Here is a 24,087-nt window from a genome sequence, read left to right as displayed (position 1 = left end):
CTGTGTTCTTTTCCCTATTCTTTATGGTTTAGTATCTCTTTGCATATTTGTTGTATATACATAAGGTTGTAATTTTAATGAAATATGTACATACATATATGAAATGTTTATCAAATAAGAAGAAAAAAAATAATTCAAATAAAACAAAAATAATCTGATCTACATACAAAAAGTTATCTTCCTCTTTTGTTTGATCAAATTTAGTCACATGTAATATTAGTTTTTTGTGAGGTTTCCTTGGGTTTTTTGGCTTAATAAATTAGCTCACTACTGGTTGTGTTATAAATAGAGTTCAAATACCTGAGGGTCCACTGAGCCTTTCATCCTTCTGAGGTCGATGAAATGAGTACCATTGAGTTGGATAGCAATAAACATCTGTTATTCATCGCCAAGATACCCTTGGGTGAACGTGCGCATTACAAATACAAGTTATGTTATATGTATGCCAACGCCATTTGTATAACAGAAAGGGCCACACAAACATCTGTGTCTATTTCTGGAACACATTTGCGGCTCCTCCATTAGGGTAGAGGAGCGTCGCCCCACTGCTTTCTCGCAGTGCGAGAAGCAGAAACATAACATGGTATTTTAAATACCATTTTATGTTTCTGATTCTCACGCTGCGAGAAAGCACAAGTCAGGGTATGCTTGGTTGGGGGCAGGCGAGAGGGTATGCCTGGTTGGGGCCAGGCGAGCGGGTTTGGGAGGAGTGGCTTGCCCACTGTTGTTGGCACTGACTGTTTGGCCGGCCAAACCAGTCATGCGCACTCTACATTTTCTCTATGTAGGCTGCAGGTAGCCTACATAGGGAAAATGGCCTCCCTACAAGCGCCCGGCTGTGCGCTGTCTGCACCAATCACAATGCTGCCATTGCACGGTTGTGATTGGCTTAGGGAGGGGAGGGTGGATGCATGCTTGATGCTTCCTGTTCCAAGAAATGCAGTAGTTGGGACCCAGAAAGGTACGTTTTTTTTCAAAATTATTTTTAACCTACCGTCCCCCCCCCCATGCAAAGCCCTGTACGGCCCCCCCCCCCACCCGCGAGTCTTGCGAACAACGACTGCTGGAACACCGAAGTGCCCCCAGGGCATGTAAAAAGGGCACGTAAAGCAGGTGCACATGCCCTAGTGCCAATATCAGCAACTCACCCCACCCTAATGAAGAACACACAAGACACATTAGTTGTTGGAGAAATATTGCTGCAGGTTTATTTTGCATAGGAAATATGCCAAAATGGTAGGTCAACTTATGGGCGATCCAAGAGCAGGCAGGAGTGAGACCCCTGAACTGCCCTGTCCACCTGAAGAGCCAAATTGCAATGTGGCCTAACCAAACAGTGCTAACCATTTTGGGAGATTACCCTTACATCCTGTGGACCACCGGTCCACCCATTTACTGACGCCCCTGGAGGGGTTGGAGCATATCCAGGCAAGCCCCTTATTGCTCAGGTTTACAACCGCCCTAAGGACTAACAGGGCGCTGTCGTTCCTCCAGGGTCCTGCCATAAGGACTTCCTGTTTTTTTTTGGCATTTGCACCCTTCTTGTGCCCCTGAAGAGGGTACCCCTAGGTACCATTCAGCCTCTGGATCGCTCTGTAATCCCGCCATAGCTCTGGGTGTGGCACCCATCACACTCAGGGCCCCCAGGAATTCCTACTTACACCCTGCTGACTCTAAGGCATCACCCAGGTCCAGCAGAAACAGGTCCATGCCCACTCTAAACAAGTGGACCCCATCCACATCAAAACATCCCGTGGGCTTGGCATGCAAGAGACCGTGTCTGATAAAACCAAAATCCACTGTTCTCTGAATTTGTGCATGGCGCTTTTTACCCTCCTGCAAAAGATTTCATGGCCTCTCCAGACCTGGCCCCGTGCCAAACTAACCGTGGAGTAATCTCGGACCACCATAACTCACAATTGCCTAAATTGTTGATTAACTTGCACATTGTGGATTTCGTTATTTGCAGCAGAACCTTTCTACCCATGAAAGTCAAATCATTGCCTCCCGGGTGGATGACCGAGAGGTTAGGAGGGGATCTGCCTCCTGCTAGTCTGTGCAGCAGCTTCTTCAGCAAGCTGTGCCATCGCATGTCTGGGGACCCCAACCAAACTATCTCAGTGAAGAAATGCCCATGCTTCTAACTCCTGCTTTCAGCCCATTGCGCCACCCTAGCGATGCAAGAATGGCGATCACCCACACCTTTGATCCTGGCAAAGTAAAGGAATGCAAACTCCTTTAATTAAAAACACTGCACAAGTTGACAAACAAATACTAAGCAAAATGAAAATGATATGCTCAGAAACTACACTGCACACACATAGCACACAATGCTCTACAGCGCACCCTGCCCCAGTAAGACTTCAAGGGTGGATGTAACACTTGAAACACTGAGACTCCCCTTGCCCCACCTGCCTGATGAGGTCCGGTGACAAGCCAACCTTGAATACTGAAGTAGCTGCTCCTATCCTAAAGGAATGGCTGCAAAACATTTGCCAGGTCTCGCATTCCCTGACAGTACTAAGCATGACTTCATGACTTGTTCCACCTGAAATTGGGTAAGGGGCGTGCGTTCAGAATGAATAAATAGGTAGCCACCTGCAGGGGGGTGAAGAGCTAGGTAAGCAGAGACCAAGGCCCCCGGGGCAGTACCTATTATCTCCCAGTGGAAGCAACCAGATCACCTTCCCCAGCCCCGCCTGGTCTGTTTTAGATCTCCTAACTAGGATTCTCAGGGATCCACCAGAGAACAAGGTATCCTGTCCCCCTATTGCATTACCAAACCTATCCTTCTTAGACCTGGCCCCTAATTCACTTATTCTCAGTGCCCCAAAAATTGATAGGCTAAAGGCTGCTGAAAGCTCGCTCCAACATGGGTAGTCCCCAATAAGGGTTCAACTGAACACCGGGTGACGCACCAGCAAGCGGGAAATGTACCTGCTCCTTCTAGATTTTGAATGCACGCTGTATTCTGGTAATTGTCAACATTGGTGCTCTGAATCCTTCTTTCCCAACCCCATTGGAGTGAATGCACACACTTTTTAGGAATGACTACCTTACGCAACCCACCTATTTAAAACCCACTCTGTTTGCGTGTTTTTGGCCTGTACCCGTCTACCTGAGTATGGGCAAATGTAACGCCTCTCGCTTTGCGCTTACACCTTACTGTATTATGCATCATTTCCTGTCTATATTGCATGCCAGCCCCTCACAGTCTGACTACGATGTTTAGATGCTGTGTCGCCATGCCGATGTCCCCACCCTGACCCAATTGTCCCCTTTCCAACTTCTGCTACTGTGCACCAGAGAGCAGACATATGGGTGGGAACAGGATGAGAACAATATGTACAGATACCTGCCCTTTCTTGAATAATTGGAATGCAAATGTTCTTTAAACATTGTAGCCTTTTTGTGCTCTAAACCATTGTGTCCATAACTTTAGGAACCGCAGCGCACTTGTTAAATGACAACTTCCACAACCAGTCTAACTGCCATGGCTGAAGGGCAGGTGAATTTATCTTAACTGAAGTAACCTGTAACATCCCCTCATTTGCAGCGTGCGCCTACTTTGCCAAATTGACCAGACCTTTACACAGGCAGCTTCATTGCTAAACTATGGCAAACAACTTAATGGTGACACATCTGGTTTGAGTGAGTGTTTGTCCATTATGCATCTGCTTCTGAGTACCTGGCTTTGTTTTGGCAGTGTTAAAATTGTTGCTGGTGTCACACCTCAGGATATAGGACTGTGCTATTTCACTTACTTACTTCACTGCTGAGAGCTCAGTACATTCACTAGTATTTCTTTACATTTTCGGTTTTTGACTGCAGAATGTAATGCAATTGCATGCACCAATCCCAGACAACAAAATTGCCTGTGTTCTGTCAGGGGCCATGGCCTTGTCTTTGCCCTCTGTGAGGCAATCCTGACACCTAGTAACCTTCTGTTTGATGATAAGAGTCATTCTACTCAGCATGAGCTGACAGTCTTGAGTGGCCTTTGCCATCACCCATCCTATGCCCTTTGTACTCACACTCCATCCTCCTTAGCCGTGGTCAGTTGCCTAAAGCTGTGGGACCTTGGAATGCTATTTACCCCTCATATCCTTTGTACTAATGTCATAATGTAGGACTCTAACAGATGCAGGTTCATGGTGTGGTGCAGTCCCTGTTTGTGTGGATAGTACTAGAACCCCTCTGCCTAATGTGCCTGACCTAGGTACATAGTCCCGCTCACTTGACGCGCTTGCCTGTGACTCCATGCAAACTATTAACAACTGTATGAACTGCTGCTGGCCGGGTCTTGCCGCTAAGAGTGGAAGATGCATGTCTCTACCCTTGTTGCTTCCATGGATATAAGGTGGATGTACCTGCCCTGCCAGAATGCCCCTCAAGACTATTATTTGTTGATGCCTGTCCCCGCTATTATACATGATGGCACAACTTCTGATGGGGTAGCCTTAAGTCCTGAATGTCCGCTAACCCTTCTTATCTAAGTTGTGTGATACTAGGCAATTGTCTGGATTTGTCCTCATACCTTCATATGACCTAAGAGCACCATCAGTTATCTATGTATAAAGTTGTTGGAGCATTACATAACTTGTGACGTGCAAGTGCTCCCGAAGGCATGTGGGCAATGAATAAGATATTTATTACCCCGCTCACTGATACTCATTTTAAAAACCTCAGGAGGATGAAGGATGTTAGACCCCAATGGGGTTAGCTCCTATGACATGGGCTCGCACACCCCATTAGACCCAGTAGATAAATTGGGCCCGGTTTTCTTTACCATTACCATGACCCCTCCTGTGCTCTTTGAACTTCCCCTTTAACCCGCAAGTGGCCACTTTGGCTGACACCCCAGCTGTACCTGTCAGTCCTATTTAACCTTCGTATCCGTGGGGCATAGCATCACTCACCGCTGCAGATGCCTTGATGCCTGAGCCTCCAATGGTCGCACCAGTTAATAGAGTGATTATTAAACTTAATTTAATACAATGTATATGAATCAAACTAGGCACGGGCAATTGAAAATTTCACACGTTCTTTAAATGTAACACATTTTGGACTTGTCCGTCAACATTAAGCTAGCAGCCTTCGATCAATTTGTGTGAGCAGAGCAAGTGCCTCAAACTTCTGACTGTTTTTTGAGTTGCACCATCACCTTACATGTTTTCGAATTCAGCAAGTCGTAAGACTGCTTCCTGTCACAATAGGAACTCTGCTGACATAGGCAGTTGTTACACCTGTACGAGACAAGAGTTGTTAACTGCTGTGCTCAACAATGATGCTACTTGGAATTAAAATGAAGGGTCTGAAAACCAGTACTCAGACCTAGTCCTTACACCCATCCTGATCACAAGTCATATCCTCAACTGCGAGAAAGGAGCATCCCTCCTTTACGGGTCCTCCTTGTCTCCGCAGATTAAAGTTCTGCTTGATCTGTACAGGGACAGCATTCCTCCCATAAAGTAAATGAAGACAAAATGTGATCACCCGAGGTAGCACAATCATCGAAGTGTCCGGTCACCAGGATAGAATAAACCGCACTCACCCTCTCCCAGCAGTATGCCCACATGACATGCGGCCTGAAGATTGGCTGAGACAGGGGGAGCCTTCAGGGACAGCTTAAAGATTTTGGGGGCCCCTGCTCAGAATAGCTTTGAATTTTTTATCCAGTTTCAGCTCCTTTATGCCCTCTATGGCCTGGTCACCGATAGTGCATAGTGCCCACACCGCCAGCGCTCGCTCCGCATTGCACAATATACACTTATATACCAAAGGAAACTCATGAGACATATTTGTGGGGAAGCAGTGCTGCAGGTTTATTTCGTACAACACAGGTAGCTTGTTAAGGTGGGTCATCTTACAGGCGATCCAATGCGGCAGCCCCTCGCTGACCCGCATGCCTAAAGAGCCATCTTGCACGGCGAGACAGTTCTGACGGTGCAGTAAATTACCATTTCGTTATCCTCCCGCCCCCCGTGTCAGGGCAGAACGATGAGGCACACCCCCGGTCGGTTCAGGCCCCCCGACCGCCCGAAGGACTAACGGTGCGCCGACGCTGTTTCCTGGAACCTCCTTCGGCTCCAGGTTCTTGGCTCAGGCACCCTTACTGTGCCAGGCAGAGGTATCTAGACTGTATCCTTCTGCCGCAGAGGTACCCCTACTGTCCATCTGCTTCCAGATCGCCCTGTGACTCCGCCTGCAACACAAAACATGACCATTAAAATTTCACAACTTTTACCTCGCCGCTCTGCAGCTGGGTCAGGGTTCAGGGTGGGATCAGCGCAGAGCATACGGGAATCCCGGCGCGGGAAAGAGAGGCCGAGCATAGTTGCTGCGCCGCTTTTGTACCCTAAGGAACGCCCCATCTCCCAGGTGAGCCCTCCCTATTGGCTGCTAGCGTAGGAGGACGGCTCAAGGAGGGGTGCTGCGCTAAGGGCTCTGCTCGCCCGTCTTGTGGGACTAGGGCGCTGTCCCGCCCATGCTCCCCTGCGTGTCGCACGGTCAGCAGCATAGTGCCCACACCGCCAGCGCTCGCTCCTCATTGCACAATATACACTTATATAACAAAGGAAACTCATGAGACATATTTGTGGGGAAGCAGTGCTGCAGGTTTATTTCGTACAACACAGGTAGCTTGTTAAGGTGGGTCATCTTACAGGCGATCCAATGCGGCAGCCCCTCACTGACCCGCATGCCTAAAGAGCCATCTTGCACGGCGAGACAGTTCTGACAGTGCAGTAAATTACCATTTCGTTATCCTCCCGCACCCCCTTTCAGGGCGGAATGATGAGGCACACCCCCGGTCGGTTCAGGCCCCCCGACCGCCCGAAGGACTAACGGGGCACCAACGCTGTTTCCTGGAACCTCCTTCGGCTCCAGGTTCTTGGCTCAGGCACCCTTACTGTGCCAGGCAGAGGTATCTAGACTGTATCCTTCTGCCGCAGAGGTACCCTTACTGTCCATCTGCTTCCAGATCGCCCTGTTCTCCGCCACAGCTCTGGAGGAGGCCCACGTCGATGACAGAGCCCCCCACCCACCTAGCTACTTCACATCGCTGTTTCGTCCCACTTGTACATTCAGGGGGGATATGTTCACCCCCAGTCCAGACAAGTGTACCCTGTCTTGTAGTGGTACCCCTCAGTTTCTCTTGTAATGATACCACCCAGACCTCCCTTCAACTAACTTCTGCATGGGTCCGTTGACCAACCTGCGGAATGCTCCATCGCTACCGGTGATCTGGCCCTGCGAGTGCCACCCTCAGACCACGGGAACTCGCCCGCTCCTAACCTGTTGCCCACTGCTACCACGTCCTCCTGCACGATACCCTCCAGTTCTTCTTGTAGGAGTGCATGTCTAGGGACACCCAGGCTTCTCTTTTCCTCAACTTTTGCCTGGATCCGTTGCCCCACCCAATCTAAAAGTGGCGTGGCGGTCAAAAAGCCTATGGCTTCAACTACTACCCCGAGCGACTGCCGTGGTTAGACAATTGCAACATTCCACCTATCCCCATTGCGTATTTGGGTGGCTCTTAACCTGCACTCCCTTCGCCTGCCCAAAATAATAGGGGTACTGTCAACTCCAGGGGTTCTAAGCATTTACGATCACCCCAGTTCGAAATTTAACACTCAGAAATTCGCTTTCTGGTTCTTCTAAGAAGTTATGTCTTTGCTCGCCTGAAGTCTGATTACTTAACCCTTCCTTATTCTGTACTTGAAAGGAGGTTACTGAAAATTGACATATTTGTTCACTTTTCCTTGTTCCGCTGGATATGCCCGTTAATAGGGTAGGACAAGGGACAGACAAGACATCTGGAATCTTACAGTGCCTCTGCTTATGTATAGAGTGACAGGTCCCAAATAGTGCTAATAAACCGTTATTAGGGTAAGTAAGGAACCGACAAGGCATCTGGTAATCTTACAGAGCCTGGACTTATATATAGCATGAACAAGTCACAGGGAAGCCCTCTTAAGTCCCTGTGGAACATTTGCCAATTGTTGCCGCATTGTCCCTGAACGGTATTTTGCCTCCAATTGTACTTTGTTTCTCTTGTAACCTGCCCCTCGTCACATTTCCCTTCTGTAATGCACCGTTAGCTACCTCATGTATCTTGTTTACCTAGTGGCGTTACTTACCCCCGCACATCACATTCGGGATCTATTACAGAGGCACCATTCACCTTGAACCCAGCATTACCGTTGTAACCCCTTAATTTAAGCCCATTCTTCAGATGCTTAAGCCTGATCGTGACCATTGCATTTTGGGTGAGTGATTTAGTCTCTCATCCTTTACTAAGCCTGTAGGTGCCCGCTAGTACAACCAGATACATTTTACATAATACTGTTACCTAACGTCTGCAGTCACTGTGCACTACATTCAAACCACCGCACACAACGCCATGCATGTACCACCAGAGCCCATGCCTCACAAATGGTTGGTATGGTGCTCAGGTCTTCAGGCTAACAAAACTTCTGTGTGCCCCTTAGAGAAGGCCATTTTCTAAAAGCTAAGTTTAGGCCTGTCCTGAAAAAGTATATTTTTTCCTCAAGCCAAGTTTCCCATCTGCTGAGCTGGCAACTCTCGCCGTTAGGCCACGTCCCTTCCAGGAACTTCAGTGCACATCTATATCGGCTGGAAGTAGATGGTTGTGTTTTTTCGGGGTATTCTCACATCAGTTTTTTGTCTTTGCAACAGGCATTGTACAGGGTATTACCAGCTAAATACCTTAAAATGTTTGTCATGAGGATGATGTGCCTGTGATTTCAGTCGTGGAGTGAGATCTACACTATCGGTCCTGGATAGGCTGGTTTGTTGCCTGTCTAGGGATTGCAGTGTCTGGGACTCCGCACTAAGGGATTGCAATACTCTGGTTCTCCAGTATAACAAGGGGACTGAACTATTTTTTGGACACTGCAGAAGATTGCACCAGGGCATGTTTACAAACTGCATCAGGGATGGTAACTGACAGGCGAAGCTAAGCTGCAAGAAACATCTGCATCACCTTGACAATGAGAGATAGCTAACCGCAATTCTATATCAGTCATATTGCCAATATAATGTCCAAGATTGTGATTTGTTAAACAGTTGAATATTATTTATTAAGTCCGTACATTGAGCTGGTACGACTACTCAGTGGGTGCATTTATCAGTTTTGAACCTGTGGGTAGACGCTTGAAACCCACGAGGGCTCTCTCCTCTCCATCACGATAATGTTTGTAACCTGAGTACCATTCAGATATGTAGTACCAATCGCGGAAAGCATTTGCATCCCTTTGGGGTTGCTTTATTATTTAAAGTGCTAAATGCTGTCTTTAATGATTGCAGAGTTGATGTCTTGTAACCCAGACACCTTGGGTTCAGGGGTACCTGCTAGCCAGATATCAAAGCTTGGTGTTTGAGATTGACGTCAGCTGCAGTGATTCATCGTGTAATGTGCAGGGCCTTGCATGTTGTTAGGTTGCCCTATTTTCTAAAGGCTCTAAAGCCACCATCGTAGTACAATGCAGCCCTGTACCGCATTTGTCTGTGCGATTGTTCTTTGGGGTTTCAAAAGTGTGGGGGGGGGGTTGAACTAGAGTTAAATGCAAAGAGTAAAACAAACTACTTCCGCGTGTCACAAAGGGAGTATTAGTGGCTTGTGAACTTTGAGAAATAGATTGATGTTGGTTTTTTTTTTGGTTTTTTTTTTCGACACACCTTTGAGCACCCACACATATTTTAAATATAATCCGCGCACAGGACTGTCGAGAGCTCTGCTGAAGGCAATGGTCAATAAAGCCCCCTGTCAATGGAGTGGCACGGGGCTCTTATTGGCCGGAATGGGCCTTCTGGTCCAGCATCATAGCGAGTGTCCCTTGCATCCCCCTTTTAATTAGATCACTCTGTCCTCAATGTGTAGACAGCTGTATTATTATTAGACCAGTTCTATCACATGCTATGCTGATGACATACTCCTACCCACCATTGTAGTTCACTACCGCAACACTGGTCTATCGCTTGGTAAGAGAATACAATGGCTGCATTGGAAGTAGAGTTTAAAGCTATAGTATAAAGCTATAGAAACCTGATATATGTACGATATGGCGACTAGTGTCACCTACCAACTTCAAGAATTTACAAGGTGCAAATTAAAACCTCTATTCCTAGTATGAAAGTGCAGGTCATACTTGGATCTTATCGGCAACTCATGCTAAATTCCATAAATGAAGCAATTTCACTTTAAAGAACAGAAAACCGTGTGCAATAATAAACATTTGCCAACATCATATACAACAGTCCTAAGCACTGTGTTTACAACGATCACACCAATAGGCAGCAAACTGTTAGCAGTCATGTGAAGGGGCAGGAAGCAACATCCGATTGATGGTACCCTTGATAAAATAGAAACCGCAGGCATGATTTTACTTTTTGATGAGTCGCAAGCTACATGAACACCAACTAGACTTCCGTTCAGTGACGTAATTCTTGCTCACCAACAACGCTCAAATTAGATGGATCAACTTTTACCCTCCTCTGGCATATGAGAGGAGGAGCCTGTTACTGAAAACAGATATTGAAATAATCGCATACGAGAGGTCGTAGCGTGGAGTACAGAATGAATTCCAGCAAAACAGGTGGGCATGCTCGACTACATTTTTCAAAAGATAAGTAATCAGCCTGAAATGTCACCCCCCTACACACAAGTTTTCAGTTGTAAACTGTGTTTTGTACACACCCATCTCTTTCAAACTGCCCGACTATCTCTGATCTATCAGCTGCAGCCGCTCTGACCACTGCGCCCACAAGGGTGGCAAGCTCAGATTGTCCCAGCCCAATGTATAAGCCTCCACCCCACAATGCGCATGGTTTATTGTGCAAACACTACCTTCACCTGTACAGGTAAGAGCGCAACGACGTAGTAGTACCTTATGATAAGTCTGCCCTAGAGATGACCCAGAATGCTGAAAGGCTTTTAAGTCATGTCACTCAACCAGACAGTACCAAAATTGCATACAAAACACGTGAACGACCATCACTTGCATTCTCTACCCGCCGCCCCCGAGAACCGAATATACCTAAGCGGCCTTGACAATGGGTGACCACATGTCTAGGTCTCAGCTCATGCTGGGCTCAGTAAACTCCACTCCCTGCCTGTATCAGTGAAAGAATTCTATGCTGCGCGATCGGATCAAACGAACCACTGTATCGCTGCTTGCAGGGACATGGTATACAAGTAGCAGCAAAGCCGAGTTTATAGAATATGATTGGTGATTCAGAAAATTCGGATAGGACTTTCCACAAAATCTAACAGAGGAAAACGAAAGAGCTCATAGACGAATTTGTTGTTTGGCTGATAGAATTGGTGATCAAATACTTAATTGATATTATAGCAGATCAGACTGGTGCCACTATATTTGTCAAAACGCAGAACCCTCAAAGCTATCGTGCTAGCAGTGCAACCATTGGAGGCGAAATTACGGGCACATGAGATCCTACATGTTTGCGCACCCGATCTAATTGGGGAGGGATCCGCAAAATGTGCAGCAATGCGTAGGCGAAAATTTAGAAACGCACACTGAAATCAGCCAGTCCGAGCTCGACCTATCCCTTGCCAACAGCAGAGGAAGCTAAGTGAGTAAATAACAACAATACAGGAAAATTTAGCCCTCCTCTGTACACAAGGCCAGCTACTGCACTCTAGGTAAAGTTAATAGAGTTGCGACCAACACGCTACCCCGAACACACCTCGGGTCCACTGCGGGCATTATTTAAAATTGGGCGCCATATATAAAATACTCGTGGCCCCGAGGGTGGAGGCAGGGCCTCGTACATGTGGGCGCCATATTCGAAATTGCTAGTGTCCCCCGTAATGGGGGCTCTGGCACATCAGGCCAACACCCTCAATGGCATGCCAAATGTGCCCAGTGACCCAGAGCTAACGCGACTATCTTGAGGCACAAAGTGATGGGGCCCAGGCGGGAGGAGAGCGTGGGCGAAGAGCCCTCACGTGCCTGTCCAAGAGCCCCCCCACCAACCTCCCAAAGCAGGACTCGATGTTTACAGCGTAACAAAGGGGGGCTTTATCAAGGCCCACCAGAAACCCATCCAAGCGCACCCCGACTAGTTATCAACCCTTGCTCATGCGCCAAAAGATAACTTAACACCACTCCCCGTCAGGCCCATTATGTTGAACACAACCAAGCTCTGGCATGGAGAAAACCCATTACTGAAAAACTATGCCTTAACCCCAAGCAGAGAGCCCCAAGATGCAGTTTACAACCGATGACCGTCATGCAAGAGCCTGGGCATGATCGATACCAGGGAGTCAGGAAGGCAGCTGCAACAAACATGGCAACGCAAACACTTACTTCATGCCCCCCAAAGAAACCTCTGTATAGAAAGCCAGAGGCACGACGCTCAGCATGAGGCCGGGAGTAGGAGCGGGCAGAGTAAGAGAGAAAATGACAACAGAAAATGTGGCACACGAACTGCAACAGGCACCCGGAAAAGGCCAGTCTGGGTGCGGCTTGCAACCAGGAGAGATCCCCCCCCCCCTCCAGTGTGCAGTGCATCCTGATACGCTTACGAAACCCGAGACGGTCCGGGATGATCTAAGCAAGACGATAAATTGTAAGCGAGCACTGCCCAAAACTCATCCCGCCTCGAGGCGGAGAAAATCAGCCTCCGAACCTAGGGGAGACGGAGTAGATGTCTTAAAGACTAAGACCTAGCGCAACAAGAAAACTCAGTCCGTCGCCTGCCCATACTGTCCATACCCCACGCGCTCCGGCATAAGATAGCAGTAGCCGAACTACACCAGAAGAAGGGGGAGGGGCGTGCCGGGAGCTAGGAAGAGAAAGAGGCCCCGCTCCAACCACCGTTCCCGACCCGCGCCACCATACACACGCCAGAACTGACCCCCGACACTGCCAGCATGCCAAGCACTACAGTCTTAGCGCAACTTGTAGCGCCCTCCGCGCATACCCCGCTGTTCCAAAACATTCTTTCTCCCTTCTGTCTGATTTCCGAGCCCCGCCGGGAGGCAGTGCCCCAAAAGGCAGCTCACAGCCCCCGTGCATGCAGGCTCGGGGACAGAAATAAACAAACACTCACCGGAGACTCAGGATCAAAACCCGCCGCGAGACCACGACGAGCAAAACAGCGCTAGAGCCGCGCCGGGAACTCAGGATACGAAGCCCGCCGCGAGACAACGAAGCGCAGAGCCTACGGGAATCCCGGCGCGAGAAAGAGAGGCCGAGCATAGTTGCTGCGCCGCTTTTGTACCCTAAGGAACGCCCCATCTCCCAGGTGAGCCCTCCCTATTGGCTGCTAGCGTAGGAGGACGGCTCTGCTCGCCCGTCGTGTGGGACTAGGGCGCTGTCCCGCCCATGCTCCCCTGCGTGTCGCACGGTCAGCGGCATAGACACACTCTTACAAATCAAGGTTCAAAAACACTTTATTCGGATAGCAACGTATCCATAAAAGCACAGCAACATAACACATTTTAAAATGCACAGGAAAAAAGTCACAGTAAAATCCATTGGCAACATACATAAAAGGAGCACAATAATAAAATATGTCAGATTAATACAAAAACTCATGTGTACTAATACAAAGACTCAAGGATTAGACATCAAGAAAGTGCCTCTTAAAAATTCTAAGTGTGTTTGTATCTAATATTCAGCGATCGTGACATGTGTTTTCAGTGTTGTAACACATCAGTAGTTCCCCAATATTACTGCAAATAATATCTGTGAGCCTAGCTATTTCGCACACTGGGTCCTATTTTGATCTAACGGTTTATTTTTATTTCAATATATGGATGCTGCATGGAACATGAAACATGAAAACAAACAGTTTTTCTCTGCCAAATCTCTCATCTGTAATAAACTCTCACACATCACCCACATCAAAATTAAATGAACAAAAAAGGTATTTAAAGCAATTTGGTTAAGAATTATTTGAGGTAATTAGTATAGGACTCTGCAGGACAGAGCTATCCTCACTCCCCCCCTGACTTTAATGCATTGGAGAATGCAGCTGTGACGTTTGCCCAAGTCATGTATGTAAACTTTTCTTCTGGAAGCAACATGATCAAAACCTGCGCGCGCTGTCCTGCTAGGAGAAGTACTGCGTTGTTGAGCAAATGACTGCTTCTTTCCTACTCCATCGGATGGAATAATGGAATTCGCCTACCCTCTGGCTTGTCACAGACCCCAGGCTTAGTTCCAACAGCTCCCAGTGCTAAAATACCGAGGGGCAGATTTACAAGCCCCTTACGACACTTTCACGCCGCTGTTGCGTCACTTTTGTGACGCAGCGGCGGTGTAAACCATGCGCCACGTTGCGCCTTATTTATAACGTGGCGCATCTAGGGATTGCGTCACGTTGTAAAGCTCTGCGCCACATGAAACCTGCATCAGGTTTTATGTGGGCGTTCCGGCGCAGGGTCGGCGTTCCGGCGCTGAACGCCATGTAAAAGTACTGCAGTGAAATGTACAAGATTTCACTGAGACACATTTACAGCCATGTTGTGTCAAAACCCTACGCATGCTTGAAGCAGGTGTAAAGCTTGACGCACCATGTTGGACATAGGCAGGGTTGGAACAGTGCTGGAATTGCGTCGCGGGCCCAGCTCTGCGCCAACCTTACATCGGCAGATGCGACACAAATCTGTGTATCCTTACGCCATGATGCGCCGCATTGTAAATGACGCAAGGACACTTCTTTTGTATATACAACTATCAGTGAATGTGTTTGAAACTGCATGTATACTACTAAGTAATGTGAATATATGGCTAAAGTGTTAACATTGCCCATATATTTTGGTGCAAAAGGTGTCAGATACTACTGCAGATGTTAGAAACGATAAGGCAGTAGACATTGGGTTGCATTACATGATTTGACTGATGGATTATTATCCTATGCTTTGTTATAAAGATATTTGATTATGTGTCTAGATCAAATCTATAATAAAAATACTTACTTTGAAAAAGAGAAAAAAAAACAATTTCTTGAGTTATGTGGAATTATGTTCACTGATGTGACAAATTCAAAATTCTAAAAAAAGTTAAATGAGTCCTCAAGGATCACTTATGTATTGTTATTGAATATACCCAGTTCCTTGGGGAATAGTGGGTTGCCCTATTGTTGTGTTGCATTGTAAAAGCAGCGCATCGGTGGTGGCGCAAGGGTAAACTTGCGTGACGCATTTTTCCTGGCGCATCCCTGCTGATTTGCAGGGATGCGCCAGGAAACATAATCTGCCCCTTAAAGGGGACGTGGCAATATGTCCGAGCCACCTGCAAGTCACGAATGAGGATGTGTATTGCCAAAAGTAAGATGGATTAGTTAATACTAGAGAGCCTGGCATGGCCGGGCACCCTTTGTTTCCCCACTTGTGACCACCAGTTGCGTTACCCAAAGACATAGGTAGAAATACCTGGCCCACCGGTGCGCAGGAAATGACGACAGGTAGCGCCGGACCCCGGGGGTCCAAACACTAGACCCGTTGGGTTTGTGCCCAATGAGGCACTAATGTGATGCCTAATGTGCTGCTGTGCATAATATGGTTTTTGTTACAGGCTGATGCTAGGTACAGTGTTTACCAGTGGTTACTGGTTGTACGTTTATGATCTGTTTTACTTTTACCAAGTTCGCATTGTGATATGTTCTGACAGTTGTCCAGTTGGCCCTGTCATGTGTAAACAATTCCCTTGAAAATATGATCTAGTGCCAGGTGGCACCATGTATATTATGTGATTACCTAGGTAAAGGGCCCATCAAAATACTAACGGAATCATAGAGACTCCCAAGCAGTAAAGCTTTCTCAACTAATGGAATCTGGGCCCCCATCTTCTTCTGCTCTGAAGTAACATCTTGTTCCTAATCGCCTCATTTCCCGGACTGCACTTTAGTTCAGATGTCTTCACCCGACCTCTGGAATATGTGCCCCCTTTTTGTCCTTATACTTCTCATCACCACCGCCTTCCTGATAACACCCCCCTCTTATCCCCACCACCGTCCTCCTCCTCATTTTTCCAACATGGCCACCACTCTAGTTAAGTCTAAAATTAATTGTTACAAAACTATTTATCCTCCTTACCTGACTAAAGCTGCAACAAAAGGATTCCATAACACCATGGAATGTTTCCCTGATTTCCTTTTTGTCAATCAATTTTACAATGGTCGTTATGGGAGGCTGAAAAACGATTTCATTTTCTTCACTCACGACATCCCCTCTTGTCCACCAGCTTACATAACTCCCTTAACGTCACCTCCTCATCCTCTGTCCCTCATGGAAAACAGCTAAAAATCTCCCCCTCTGCGTGTTTCAACGGCTCCCTCACTATCTCACTCTATAACAACAGTACAGTCATGATCCAAGCCAAAGACACCTGTCTGTCTCTCTTTGACCACCTCTTCCCTTCCCTACTCCCCTCCCCTGCGGCCCGTTTGTCCCTTGACTCCTCATCTAGCTCCACCCAATAATCCCTCTCTCCGCCCCTGGCCCCCCTACACTGCAATAGGCTGCACCCTCTGGAGGCACAGTTTGGCCCTCTTCCCTCCCCCTCCCCTGTGCCCTCCTCTCCCATTCTTCCCCCCTCACAGTATGACCCCTTCATCACTTCAGCCGGACCTCTAGCTAATCCGCTCCTCGGCCAAACTGCACCATCCTATCTCATCTCCTCCCCCCTTTCCCTACCTGCCACCCCCCTTTTTAGTCCACCTGTCCTCCAGCCTTCCCCCCTAGTTAACTTTCCTTACGTCCCCCTTATTCCCTCATCTTCTCTTCTCTTCCCCCACCTCCCCTCACTATGTACCCCGATTTCTCCACAAACCCATTGCATCTCTCTCCTTCCCCCAATACTGTGCTACCCCCTTCCCCCCTTGGTAACCCTTTCCCTTTCCCTCCCTCGGGCCTAACAGAACTACTTCCTTTCTTCAACTTCCCTATCTCCCAACCCCCCTCACCTAGCATACAGGACCTCTCCAACCCCCTCCCCTCGCTTCCTCCCAAACCTCCTTCATTCCTATGTCTCCACACATTCCTCCCCTCTACCTCCGCCCCACCGCCTCGCTCCTCACCTACCTCCACCTAATTATGTCCTTAATTCCCATCCTTCTTGCAACACCAACAAAGACAACTCTCCTTTCACCTCTGATGCACCAACGCCCGCTCTCAACCACCACCTTTCCCCACCTCTGAACCCTATTCCCCAACTCCTCTCCCATCCCCCGACTTCCTCCTGCCTTCCAACGCTAATTGCACTGCCTCCTGTTTCAATCGAGCCACCCAACATGCCGTGCTCTGCCCTACTCTCTCTGGAAAATGAGATAGGCTCTCTAATCACCTCCATCTCCCAACTTAAAGCTACCATTTCACTTCTAAGCTCCAAGATTTCCACTTTTCCATACACCTCAATTCCTTTGGAAAAAACTCACCTTCCCACGAGATGCACCTCGTCCCCGCACCCCATAATAGCAAAGCATAACCTGTTGTCTGCAACATCGCAAACTCACACAAGCCCTCGAACGCCACCCTTCTTCCTCTTTCATCTCCAAGTAGCCCTACTATCTACACTATTCCGACCATCTCCATGTCAGAACCTCTCATCCACCTAAACCCTCCCGAGCACCCTCCTATATGCACAACATCCCTATCACCCCTCATAGCCCAAGTGCCCCCGTCACCAAAACAGTCTCGACAGAGCTGCGCTGTCTGCTCCACAACTGCAGATCTGCAATAAAACACAAATTTGAAATCTCCGACACCATCATACTTCACAATATTGACATGCTCTTCCTCACAGAGACCTGGTTCAACGATACCTCTCACTCTATGTTTGATCTCCTAGTACCCACAGGCTATTCTATATTTAGAAATTACAGATTTGACAAAGTTGGGGGAGGTGTTGCAGTCATCTTTAGAAACTCCCTTTAACTCAAGGCTTTCCCTAACATCTCCTTTCGCATTTTTGAATGCCTATCCCTTGAACTTCAATTGCACCACCGCTTACTCCTCAGATTCCATGCCATTTACCGCCCGCCTTGTAGCAGCCCCTCGTTTATAGAGGAACTCACTGACTTCATTAGCAACCAATACTCGCAAAGTGACAATCAGATCTTCGTGGGTGACTTCAATCTCCACTGTGGCTCGTCTCAAGACTCTTCTGCATATTTGCTGGCCACCGTCCTCTCTGCAAACGATCTTATCCAACACTGCACAGAAACAACACACGCTAAGGGCTCAATCCTGGAACTTGTTATTACAAAAACAGACATGCTTAATATAGCTACTCCTATTCGTGTTGACTGGTCTGACCACTTCCTCATCCCCTCCTCTCTTCACCTATCATACTCTATAACTCTCGGCCAACCTAAGAGGGCTACCTCCTGGTTCCGTGACACTAAAAATATTGACCTCGGTACCTTCTGTGAATCAGCTTTGCTACCACTTCCAAGGCTAGACCCGAACCTAGATGTTAACGAACTCACCTCCCAATGCGTCACAGTCCTTGCAGTCAGAATCAATAACGTCGCTCCTCTCCAAGGCAAAAAGAAAAGGCACGCTCCCTCAGCACCTTGGTTCAACAAATCCCTCTATGAAGAAAGGAAGTACCTAAGATTCCTGGAGAAACAATGGAGACAAGCGCCCTTCACCGATAATTTGGCCACGCTTCGTTCAGCAAGATCCGAGTACCACAAGCACATCTTCCCTGGAAAAGCAACGCACTTCAGAACCCTCCTTGACTCAGCCAAAAATAGACCCAAAAAACTATTCGATCTCATCAAGAATCCAAACTGCTCTGCCCCAACCTCCAAGATGGAGGATTCTACAAAGAAAGCAGCAGAATTCACTATATTCTTTGACAAAAAAGTGAAATCACTTGTGGATCAGGTCACTCATCCCATCCCTCCAGAGGAGCGCACATTCTTAGCCATTTGGCAGAACTTTGACCCCATCTCCGAAGATGCCCTCCTCAAATGCATCCTCGAAACAAAGCCCTCCAACAATTCTCTTGACCCCATCCCCAGTGCCATTGCCATTTACTTCTATACCCATTCTCTGTCCTATTGGGCCACTTTGGTTAACCTCTCCCTCTGTCAAGGCTCCCTACCTGTTTCCTTCAAAACTGGGCAGGTCACCCCTCTGCTTAAAAAACCCACTGCTGATGCGAACGACCTAACCAACTTCCGCCCCATCACTAACCTACCTTTTCTTGCGAAAATCACAGAAAGATGTGTAGCGAAACAACAGTCTGGCTTCATTCAAAACTGCAGCACTGAAACAGCCCTGCTGCAAGTGATTGATGACACGCTGCGGATACTCGATTCTGAGGAGTCTTGTCTTCTTATTCTCCTTGACCTTTCTGCAGCCTTTGACACTGTCAATCACAACACTCTCCTTAACACTCTTCAACAGAGAATGGGCATGGAGGGCACGGTGGTTAAATGGTTTGCTTCCTTCCTCTCTGATAGATCCCAAATGATCAAAATGGGGAATAGTCTTTCATCTCCTTTGGCGGTAGGTCAAGGTGTTCCTCAATTCTCTATACTTGCACCCACATTGTTCAATCTCTATTTAGAACCATTGGGAAATCTCCTAAGTAAATCCGGGTTCCACTATCATCTCTATGCGGACGACACTCAAATCTACCTCAAGGTTGCCTCCACTCACGATCTCTCCATCCTAAGCTCTACTCTCGACTCCATTCAAAACTGGATGTTAACTCATCAACTGATTCTGAATCCCTCTAAAACTGAATTCCTCCTCCTCTCCTCCTCACTTTCTCCTCCCCGGTTCAATCATGGATGGATCAGATGAATCTACTTAACAATAAACCCATCATTGTCGACAGCGCAAAATCCCTTGGTGTTTACTCGACACAAAACTCAATCCACTCTCCCACATTAATTCCATTGCAAAGTCTGCTCGATACCAACTGCGCCTTCTTTGGGGAATTTGTCGCTTCTTCCCGGAGCATGACCTTAAAACCCTGGTCCAATCGCTGGTTCTCTCCAGACTGTACTACTGCAACTCTCTTCCTACTGGCTTCCCCAAATTCCACCTGTCCCCCCTTAAATCTGTTCTCCATTCAGAAGCTCATTTCATATATGGGGCCAAAAGAAGCGACCACGTCGCAACCATTTTATCCAGCCTCCATTGGCTTCCCATCGAGGCAAGATCTATCTACAAGACTGCCTGTATCACCCACAAAGCCTTGCACTCCTCCTCTCCTCGCTCGCTACCTGGCGAATAAACTGAAACTCTCTGGAGTTTCTAGACCATCACGTAATGCGGAAAGCTATTGCTTGAACATCCCACTTTCAAGAAGGACAGGTCGATGGCCCAATCCTTTTCAGGCAACGCGGTGAGAATCTGGAAATCACTTCCACCTCAGCTCCGGACCACCACCTCTTCCCAGGCCTTCAAAACTGACCTCAAAGCTCTCCTCCTTCAAATACACTTCCAAATGTAATTCACGCCCTCTCTATTATCTGAAGGAAGTCCCTCCTTTATAGGAAATTCTGTTCTACATGACTATAGAAGTGCCTTCCTAATGTGTTCTTGTGGTTTGAGAGTCTGCCATTTATTGCAGTATTATACTTCTACTTGTATTGTGTACTCCTTTGTAACATGCACACGTCACTTTCCCTCGAAATGTATTGTTTGCTACCTCTTGTAATTTTTTGCTTTTGATACATGCACAATTGCCACCATTGCCTCATGTAAGGTAACGTTTGTTCTTGTGTTTTGAGTATCTGCCATTTAGTGCAGTATTATACCGCTATTTGTACTTTGTACACTTTTGTAACATACACACGTCACTTTTTTCCTCTTGTAACGTATTGTTTGCTAGCTCTTGTATTTTGTTTGCTCTTGATACATGCACAATTGTCACCATTGCCTTATGTAACGTAATGTTTGCTCTTGTATTTATTTATTTATTTATTTCAAAGGTTTTATATAGCGCTACTGGACCCAAGAGTATCAGAGCGCTTTACAAGGATGGTGAACATAATGAGATAAAATTAACAGTTAAGAGAAAAAAAGAGTTACAGTATGATAATGCATTCAACAGGGCTAAGGGGGAAAAACAACAGAGAGATAAAATGAAGTGGAAAATGAATATTAAAAGTTAGGAGAGAGAAAGGGGTGAAGAGAGGGGGAGTGAGTACATGAAGGGATTGAGAGGGGGTGGGAAGAGGAGTGGACAAGGGAAGAGAAAAGAGTGAAGGTGTTCAGAGTCAGTAACATTAGATACCCCAATGCTTGTTGAGAAGAAGTACTTTGAGTTCCTTTTTGGAGAGGGTAAGAGGGGTTGCAGCGAAGATCCTTAGGGAGAGAGTTCCAAATTGTAGGAGCATTACCAGAGAACGCACGAGATTTGGTCTTTTGAAATTTGAGTCTGGGTGGGATCAAGATAAGGGAGTTTGTGCTCCTCAGGGACCTGGAGCAACCTGCTTTGTGTAGTTTTGTTGTAAGGTAAGAGGGGGTGTTTTGGTGAAGAGCTTTGTGAGTGATGCAGCTATATAAAAACGCATAAAATAAAATAAATAAAAAGGTGGCCGCCCAGGCCCGCCCTCCTATGGGGCCCCCTGTGTGGGCCGCCTGCAGCCCACACACACACAGACTTTCCATAATACGGCCCCAGGGGTCTCAGCCGAGGTGCCAAGCCTTCTGTATGAAAGTAATGCCACCAATAGGGACAGAGCCTAAGCGCCCCCTGTAGGGCACCGCCGCCTCCATCACCACTTCCCGAGAAGGGGAGGGTGAGGGGTGGTGTAGCATAAACCGACGCGCGTGGACAGTGGAGGAAAGGGGCCCTGAGCAGGAATGGAACATAGTATCACGGGGAACCAAAGAAACACGGAGGAACGCTGATAGGTACAAGAACCAACGTTTAGGGGGTTTTAGTGAAAATAGAGAAAACACATGAAAAAACGAAAGAAATAATTAGAAATCTGAAAGAAAAGAAAGAGTTATTTTCTCCTTTTTCCACTGTCCCCGCCATCTTATTAATGGGCTTCAGCTCGCAAGGCACCCCGTGTGCGGGGTACCCCACTTACCGGCTGAGAGGCAGCAGAGGCAGAGCCCGAGCAGGAGCCCCCGGTCCATCCTCGGCTCCGGATGTCCCCCAGGAGCGGGACCGAGAGCACTGAAGGGGTCACCCGGCTGGGGGTGCGGGCAACGAACGCCGGGGCGCACTCTCGAAATCAGAGGACAGTCTCGAAATCAGGGGGGCAGTCTTCAGATCGAGGGTACAGTCTGAAAAGGAGGAGGTGCAGGAACAACAGCAGGGGTGCAGTCAATGGACGCGGTGACGCAGCAATCAAGGGGCGAAACGGGAATCCGGGGTGCAGTCTTCAAGTCAGGGGTGCAGTCTCAAAACCTGTCTAAGGACGCAGCGTAGCACACTCTTGAACCCAAGGGGCTGTCAGGGAACTCGAGGCTGCTGTCTCGAAATCAGGAAATGCCGTCTCAATTTCGGGGTGGTCTCAGAATCAGGGGATCAGTCTCGAAAGGCGGGGTTGCGGATGCAAACCCACGGCTGCGGTCGTGCAATAATCGGGCGGGACGTGAACGCGGGGGTCACTTTTTAAATAGGGGGGGGAGGGGGTTGTTGAAATCAGTGGGGGTAGCAGTGAACTTGGATTCTCAATACCCCATGGGGAGAAATCAGAATCTATGGGAGCATTTCGTTCGAGTTGGGGGCAGTATAAATGTCAGCGAGGATTTCGGGGCGCAGTCAGTGCAGCGGTGGAGCCCTGAGCCCCAGTACCGCAGTATTGGGATGACTGAGCGCTCAGCGCATCAATCTCCGGGAGCAGCAGCGCACAGAATCCTACCGCGACCCGTACAGGAACCACCTGCTCCCTCACAAGCGAGCAGGGGGCGGCACGACGAGGTGCCCCCCCCCCCCCCCGGACTAAGGTTTCCTTTCTCTTTTTTCAGCAGACAATCCGGGAAGACGGCTAAAATGCACAATAGGCTCTTAAGAGGCGGGGGGGGGGGGGGCAACCCCTCACCATCCACAATCCTATGAGTGGAAGTGTTGAGCTCGCAGTGGCATGGGGCAGAACTCACTCAATGTTACCCCTCCACAGCCCGCATCTAAACCACAACACACCCATGCAAACCCCAGCCCTGACCCTACCCCAGCACTCACTGTCACCCCGCTAATATCCCTGACCCCAACCACAGCGCTACCACCAGGGCTTTAAGTGAGATTTAAAAAAAAACTGGGAGTACCTGAAAAGGGTGGGGCCCAGGGCCGGCGCTAGGCATGGGCAGCATGGGCGGCTGCCCAGGGCCCCGAGCTCAGCCCATCAACAGGGGGCCTCGCAAAAGTGTTAACTCACCACATCTTAGGCTTCGCGCCTGTGGTGAGCACTGCGTGTCCCAGGGAAGGGCTGCCTCTCCTCTGGGCTTCACAGGCTTGTGTAGGAATAGCGGAAGAGGCCCCCCTCCCCTGTGCCTTGCAGCCCTTGGCAATGGCTGTTAACCCCCAGGGAGGGGGCCCCTTTCCCCCTGGGCCTTGCAGCCCCACGTGTCGCGCGAGGCCCTTCTGAATTTTGGTTTGACCTGTGATTAAGGATGCTGTCCACTTCCCATGCCAGTGACAATTAGCACGCATTTTGGGGCCTGACAGTTTTAACATTTATAAAGACAAGCAACTCTCACTCTTTCAGATGCTGATGAGCTGCGAAAGAGATGCTTGTCAGTGGCTGAAAAGAAGGCGTTGTAGCACACGAGGGGGGCATGCACCATTAAGGATCAGGCGCACCTTCCGTAATTTAAATGCAAATAGCTTTCAATGTGTAAATGAAACCCGTTTTCTTCTGCTCTTTTTATATAGCGCAAACTTGACCCAAAGGTATTGGAGTGCTTTACGTGAGCACCAGTTACAAAACATGGACATATTCCTTTTTTTAGGCACAGTGTGATTAAGTGACTTGCGAGAATCACAGGATGAGACACCGTCAAAAATCAGCAGCCCTGACGTAACACATCTTCTCCCACCTCTACCTCTCCGGGGAGTCCTCTTTTAATGTCTATTTCTCACATGAAAGCTGTTTCAAAGTGCTGCCCTGCTG

The 24,087-nt window shown here is 48.1% G+C and overlaps 1 long non-coding RNA gene across 1 annotated transcript in view; it reads right to left on the bottom strand.

The window, feature by feature from the left end:
* Positions 1 to 23,121, bottom strand: part of LOC144756304 (uncharacterized) — a 93,252-nt gene extending 70,131 nt beyond the window's left edge. The window contains exon 1 of the long non-coding RNA XR_013595118.1: positions 22,060 to 23,121. This is a non-coding gene — a long non-coding RNA (uncharacterized LOC144756304). The remainder of the gene's footprint in view (positions 1 to 22,059) is intronic.
* Between the last annotated feature and the right edge of the window lie 966 nt (positions 23,122 to 24,087).

This window comes from Lissotriton helveticus, chromosome 5_1 (genome assembly GCF_964261635.1).
Source record: "Lissotriton helveticus chromosome 5_1, aLisHel1.1, whole genome shotgun sequence".
Lineage (NCBI taxonomy): Eukaryota > Metazoa > Chordata > Amphibia > Caudata > Salamandridae > Lissotriton > Lissotriton helveticus.
This window is presented reverse-complemented; position numbering and strand designations above follow the sequence as displayed.